This window comes from Cyrtonyx montezumae, unplaced genomic scaffold (genome assembly GCF_038088225.1).
Source record: "Cyrtonyx montezumae isolate F1298 unplaced genomic scaffold, pur_monq_1.0 scaffold_11, whole genome shotgun sequence".
Classification (NCBI taxonomy): Eukaryota; Metazoa; Chordata; class Aves; order Galliformes; family Odontophoridae; genus Cyrtonyx; species Cyrtonyx montezumae.
In genome coordinates this window covers 6,699,464-6,707,306 of record NW_027071837.1, presented here as the reverse complement: position 1 = coordinate 6,707,306, position 7,843 = coordinate 6,699,464, and positions in this window count along the sequence as shown.

Sequence of the window (7,843 nt, the reverse complement as noted above, 5' to 3'; positions counted from 1 at the left end):
TGTCTGTGTGATAAAACTAACAAATAACAGAACCCACACACTGATGTCTAACAGTATAAGAAAGGAAACTGTGTGACCAGCATAATTACTTCTTTCATTTTTCTCCTGAAATCTTCCTGAAATCCTACAAATTTAAACAATTCTGATGACTGAATATATTTTTCTAGGACAAAATAAATAAATAGATAGATAGATAGATAGATAGATAGATAGATAGATAGATAGATAGATAAATTTCAAGCAGGTTTTTGTTTTAATTTGAGTAAAGTAGAACACAACAGCAAATCTTTGGTAAAGCACACTTGATGTGCTTCATGAGAAGTTCTCATTTCTTCCATGTCAGGAAAGCATTGCATGCTGACAGAAGAGGAACTTCAAGTATTTTGTATTTTTGTGATTTGATCAAAAATTGTACGCCTCCATATTCCAGCCAAGTCTGAACATAAACCTCTTGAGCAGATTTGAAAAAAATCAGACTTGGCAGTATTGCTCGGATTACAGAGAATGATTTTCCATTTGAAACAATGCAGCATTCATCCACACTGTGCACTGAGGGATAATATATTTCCTCAAACTGTCAGAAAAAGAAAAAAAAAAAAGTAGTGATATGTGGCATACAACCAAAGAAATAAATAAATCTCATCACTAATGCTGGTATTGGCAGTAGTCAACAAATAGATGATATGCATAGTTTTACTGATGCATAGAAACACGATACTGCCTCTAGGAAATCATCTCTAGTTATGAGAAAATAGGTGTCACGTGCAGAGTCACATACAATACAGCAAAGTTGTGCTGGACAAATAGGCCTGCAGATCCCATGGAGACATAAAACACTGCATCACTCTTTCTAATAGTCTCAGGTTTGGGAATGTTCAAAATACTTTGCAGTATATGTGGGAATAAAGTCATTAAATTCCAGTAAAGTATTCCAGTAGTGTAAGCCATCTTTAGTCCTTATAATTGTGTTGTTACAGAAATTGTGGCTACTTTTACATACAGTAATACCATAATACTCCCAATCCCTGTAGCTGAACTCTTCGGGAAATTTGCTCTAGGGCATTTAATACATATCACAGCTGATACAACATTGTAACCTTGATAGATTTTTGTAACATAACAAGTTTTCTTTACTAAACACTGAGTATGAATTTTGAAAATTCTGAGCACCTGTAATTTTACTGGAAGTCATTAGGAGATCTGACTGACACTTATATAAACACTGTCAGGGTTAAAGATTTAAAATATTTATTTCTCTATTCAATTAATCACAAATCAATATCTCTAATTCTATCAGCAGAAAGTCATGGAGCAGTAAATCTTAGCACTGTTCTTATCCTTCGTGAAGCAACATGTAATGTGACCTTATGTCACTTGTGTTGATCTTAAGTCATTCACAATAACTTCTCAGTGTAAAGAGAAACATCAATTGTCTTGGTAGGTCTTAGAATTGGAGGCATAATTAGCTGATGAAAGGAATAATCTATCTGCTGTGTTTTCATGACTTTTATAATACAACACTAATAAAAACATTTAATCTCCAGAAATAACTGGAAAGTCTTTGGTCATTTTTTGTATAGCATTAAGTGTTATCATAAGGAGGAGCAGGATGAAACTTAAAATGATACCAGCATTTAATACAGTCCCGTGGTACTGGAAGATTCTCTGTGTTGTGGTTGCTTCAGCTCATTGGCCACTGTGTGCTTTTTGGTGTTTTGGTTTCTTTCTTTTGTACTTTTTTATTTTTTCACACATTCAAGTAAGAAGGTTTATTTGGGGGTGAAGGAACTTCATTTATATGCAGAACTAGCTTTTTCCCATGGGCTTGTGGAGTATAGGCATGACTTTAAGACTAAACAGTGGAAGAATATACATCCGTTTTAAATTTTAATCATGTTTCACGTTAATCCTTTAATGTTTTTCCTCATTTAATTCCTACTTTCAAGAAACAATATTCCATTTAAAAAAAATGTTCTGTGCAGTGCACCAGCAATGCTAAAACACATCTTGAGTTCATAACAGTCTGTCAGAAAATGTGCTTCAGTGACTTCTAGCAGCTTTTTCATGAACACAGTGACTTAAGGACACTGAAATACTAGTGTGCACTGCTCTCATTAATATCGTGGTGTTCTTTTTGTCCCATTAAAAACCTTTGAAACCATCCATCTAATGGCATTAAGTCAGAGGAACGTAGAAGGCATGGCAAATAATAGCCCTTTCTGTTACAGATTATAAAGTGCAGTCTCATCACTCGTGTCTAAACGTTCCCTGATTCTGTGATCACTGGCAGTAGGCTGGCCACACCGAGGCAATGAACACGTGCATTTCTAGACAGAAAAACTCTGTACAGATTCTAAAAACCCTTTTATTTTATCGTAATTGTTGTCAATTTTCAGTGGGAAGGCAATGACAAAATGCAACTAGTACAATTTCCATTACTTCAGTAAAGTTTCATAGGAAGGAGCCACAGTGTCTCAAAAACTTGTGGAACTTGGCAAAACTTTATTTATTTATTTTTTTCCTGAGACATTATTAAGGATAAGGTTTATCATAGTAGGCTTTAATTGAGAGTATAACTTGTCTGGATCTGGCGTGACATTTGTAATAGAATGTAAAATGAAGTATTCAGTGCTTACGATAACAGTAGGTAAATATTTAATAAAGTTCTGTTGCTGAGATGTGTAAGCTCTCTTACATTACCCATAAGATAAAGCATTCCCTTTCCAAAGCTATCTTGTAAATCCTGCAGAAGATGCCACTGATTTCAGTGGACTTGGAATCAATTTAGGAAATTTGAATCAGCAGGAAATTCTTTGCCAGTTTTTACAGCACATTTACTATACAGGTGAAAGAAAATTAAAAATAGAGAATCAGGCCCTGCAGATCAAATTCCTGCAATGCATTTCATAGTATCTTTACAATAATGTTCCATCCAGTGCTGAGACTTTTTACTGAGTATTTTTAGGACAAGTAGTCCAACTGTTTTTGGCATCTGCTTCCTTCCAGGTCTAAAGAGCTACACTCCACCACTTCCACTGGATAATCTAGTTTTCAATCCCCTTTCCAGAATCACTTTCCTCTAGTGCTCCTGGCACAGAATTTCAGTGCTTTGAGAAACAATCCATGTGTCTGCAATCTCTCAAGCAGTTTGGGGCTCTGTCAGGTTGAGAGGAGCTATGCACTAGAAAGTATTTTCCCAGGAGAATGAGAGGATTGCAGTGGTGTGTGCTTTTTGATTATTTCTTTAAAAACAACAACAAAATCTTTTAATTGTATCTATAGAAACTACATATTTTTAGACTTTTCTGTTATATAACAAAAATACATTATACATTTTACTAATAAAAGAAAAAAATTCTCAACAATTTATACTAATTCACCTGTCAAAAGTTGGCATATCTTTATTAGTCATGCATAGGGTAATACTGAGTCATTAACAGCTCAGTCCTACGCCATTAATATATAAAGTATTAAACAAAACTTTTTTTGCCATTCCTGTATATTTTCCAATGGCTGTTCTGATTAAAAGTTCCATCACAGATTAAGAAAACACCATTTGCAGCAATAGGAGTGTAAAATCACCACTGCTGTTGCTGCTGTCTTTGATTACAGGTGTGGTGGTATCAATGTGTTGGAGTTATTGCATGTGATTGATGGAAGAGCACGGGAGACAAACGTGCCTTGCTGATAATGTAAGATAGGAATACAGAGTTAATCCTATTAACTCTAACAAACTCAGATCAAACTTGAACACTTTATCTCACACTTAATAAATCACGAGAAATCTTATTACAAGCAGCTTTTCATTTCCTTTTATATACTGTTATTTTCTGTGGCTAGTAGAGGGAGATGGGTAGCTCACTTTCTCCTCATAGGTTTTTCTCAAACCACACAGCGCTGCAGCCACTATTGCTGTAACCCCTTGTGTGCATACAGCACCTTTCATTCTGAAAGATCCCCAGAGCGTTTCACAGACTTTAAACACAGAGATGATTTCTCATACTACTGAAAGGGCGCTCCAAACCCTTCACACTGAAGGAGCTCTGGGGAAGGGAGCACCGACTGATTGATCCCATGGACGCTGTGGAAGTCAGCTAACTTGGGCAAGGATGAGCAGCAGAGGGCCGCACTCTCAGTGCTTATTCGTGTCACAGTTTCCAAAGCCCTCCAGCCTAGCGAGCGGCGGCTGTTTCCGTGACAGCGGAGCGGGGAGCCCGGAACCCGTTGCCCGCCTTGCTCCGGCCGGGCCCGGCGGGAAGGAGCTGCCTGGCGCTTTTGTTTTGCTCCCCGCCCTATCAAAGGTCCGTGCTGCTGACTAACGAAGCTTATTGCCAGTGGGGGAGGGTTGGCTCTGTTCTTGCAAAAAGCCATGCTCACGTGTTCTCTGAGGATCTTGTGCATGAAGTCCTGCCATGTTTTGCTGGTCCTGTGTGCTGAGGCAGATAGGGAAGTAGTGAACAACATGGCACTTGCTTCCCTGAACACTTGGGCCCATCTTGAGCTTCAGAGACAGCTGCTTCTTCTGTGCAGTTTTTGCCTGCTTGCATGGTATTCTTACAACTGCTTGGCTTGTGTTTACATTTATTATTTATAAATATTTATTATTTTGTGTTGTAACCCTATGTTACATGTGACAGTTCTGGACAAACATGCTGATTAGGCTGTTAATTGGTGAGAATCATGCGTTGAACTATGGAAAACCTCTTTTGCAATACACTTGTGCTTCCAACTCTTGACAAACTTTCTAGTTTGAATCTCATTTCCATTTAAGCTATCACTAAAAAGGACAAAACAGTCCCATATGAAAACAGGTAACTATTCTGCCAGTGAGTGAGGGATGTCTTGTTCTCACCAGAGTGATTTCACGGGAGCTAGGACACCATTAAAGTTTTCTTTCTTCCTGTTCTGGGTAAACTTTTGCTTAAAGGCAGTGGATTGCATACAGAGCCATTTTGCTTCTTTTCAAGTTTTTTCAAGTGAATTAAAAACTATCCGAACTATTTTTTTCCAGTTTTACTGAGAAATAAGGAAATGAGTGGAAGGTCTTCAATTCTTAGCTAGCTATTAATTGTAATTTTGAGAAATGAATTGTTTTAAGTAAGAACTTTGTAGTTTATGGAGATAGTGTATTTGAACATGGGGATTCATGAGCCTTTCACCATCAGAAATGGAGCAGAAGTTCCAGAGGTCCATTTTTAGACAGTTTGAAGGGAAGCTGGAATAAACAAATATTAAAATATATTTTATAAATGCTTTCTTACTGCAGTGTTCAGAGTCCTTCATGATGGCACACTGATTACTTGCTGAGCAGATAACTTTGAGAAAGTTCAGCAATCTTTTCCTTGTGGGAACACTCTATGAGTGTGTTTAAAAAAACTGAAAGTGGCTTCACAGGAAGTTTATGCTTTTGGGAATGTATTATGAGAGAAAATCTGATTGAAATATGAAAGTTTAACTGATTGAAAAAGTAATTTGTCAAAAAAAGGTAAGGTTCTGCTTTTAATTGAAATTTAATACATGAATACTGATGCCCAGGAGAGCATTAGATTTTTTATTTATTTTCAGAAATGATTCAGCTGTTACAAAATTTAATATATCTTGAATTTAGCAAGGATTTCAAAACATTAGTAGTTTTTCTTTTTAAACTACATTTATTAAAAGAAAATGGGGCATACAAATATGTGTATTTATTTCTAAAAGTCTTTGGAACAATGTTTTCACCAGTGGACCTTTTGAGAGCTTTACATTAATGCAGTCAGGTCACCTCAGTGTCTTGTACTAGAAAGTGTGGAGGTAAGAAAGCAGCTGATTTCTGCTAGTCTGCAATGAAGAAATGTCATTATGCATGTGCCTGGGCTCTTCTGAGAATTGTATTTACTCGGAGTAGGTAATAGACAATGTAGCATTCAGCTGTAAGCAGTATTCCTGTCCTTATTCAGAAATGCTTGAATTTAGTAGACACTGAGAAGTGTATTTTCCTACTATTCAATAATGAAAGTTATGAACTGGCAGTAAGTCAATAAGGCAGAATGCATTATGTATGAAACAGGTGATCGTGACAATCACTGTTTCGAAGGGTTTGACACAAATGACTAAAATCAGATTTCCTTTCCCTTTTGAATAAAAAAATGTGCTAGAAGTTGAAATGCATCCAACAATCATGTTTGCCTAATTTCTTATTGTGATAGCATGTGCTCTTGTCTCTGGCTCATGGATGATGCTCTTGCTTGCTTTAGTAGACATCTAACTTTCAGATTTGAGTCATGAGCAGATTTTCGAGGAACAACTCTAAAGCAAGTTTCACTTAATGCGAAGGGGTATCGTGTGTTGAAACACAAATAAAAAAAGACAGTGCAAGTCATACTATTAATAACTTGATCTATTTTTTTTTAAGTCATTGAGTTGTAGTGAATATCTATATCTAAACTTGTAGAGCCTGTTGTGTTAGCATGGGAGTTGTAGCACTAGTTTATGCATTTATTTATTTGTTTTCTTAGCTAGAAACACTGTAATATGTTTAAAATAAATGTATCCATACTTATCATCAGGGAGATCTTTTCCACTATTTCTGCCCTCCACCCTTAGCTTTCTGTTCAGCAAAGGTGGAAAACTTCCCCTTGCTAATGGCAGGAGCAACTGTATCCTATTGCTGACGGTTAATAAATAAACTTTATACCTCTAATTCTCACAGGTTTCTGAAATTAGTTAAAGGATATTTTAAAGGTATTTGCTGAACAGTTGATAAGATGCATTCTCCCAAATGTGGTCTGTGCTTACCATTTCATCAAAACAGCTTTACAGGGATTCATTTGGAACAATTAGAAGAAATTGCTGTTTATGCCAGATACCAGTGTGCTTGAGTACAGTTTGTCCGTACAGTGTGATTATTGCCTGTTGTGTATTTGTAGTTCTGCCCGCTGTTTCCAGCATCTTGAGACAAGTTCTAATAAGCACTGTTGCTTTTAGTTGCCGATTGGTATCAGGAGTGTAGAATTCTGTTTCAGTAAGAATCTGAACATTTCTTGCTTTACACACCTTGGCAGCTTCTTCATGGAGCTACAGGAATCTGCCTTTTTCTCACTATTTCTTCAAGTAATATTTCTTACTGCCTGTGATGGTGGTGGTGGAGGAGGTAAAAAGTGAAACAAATGAGAAAAATAGAAAACAAATACTCTGTTCTTAATATAGTGAAAACTGTGTCCATGGGACAGTAAGCAAGTTATGGTTTATGCTCATTTAACACTTTTTTATCCTGCAGTGGTGTGGGGTGGTGCTTTGCTCGGTGAGACAAACTTCCACTTCATCACTGAAAAAAAATCAAATTAAAGAAACCTCATTGAAGTCTGTACCATCGCACTAATAAAAGATAGATCAAAGATTAAATGAGTCCCTCAGTGGGTTTAGAGTACAATCATATGAGGGAATGAGTTTGAAAGCCCTGAGAATATAACAAATTGTCTGTTTCTCTGTGAGGTAGGTCTTACTCTTTGAATATGATCATGAAATATATTATGTAGGGAGTGTATTATGTGGATAAATAGTGAGGGCTGGAAAATAATTTCCCTTAGAAACAGTTTGAAATGTGAGAGTAAGTAAAGGTTGTTTGTTATCATTTGCTCCCTTGGCATTCTAAAGAAGAGGGGAATTCCCGTCAGGCTAAAGCTTTACAGTATTATTTCTTGTCATCAGAAATGATAAGAAATGCCAGTGAAGACTGTTAAATGGCATAAAAAGCAGTGAGTTCCTTAAACAGAGCACAGTACGTGTGATGACAAGGGTAGATGTTACGGTATCCAGGTATGTTACTGACTTAGAACTCTGAAATACAGCATGGAACTTGTTT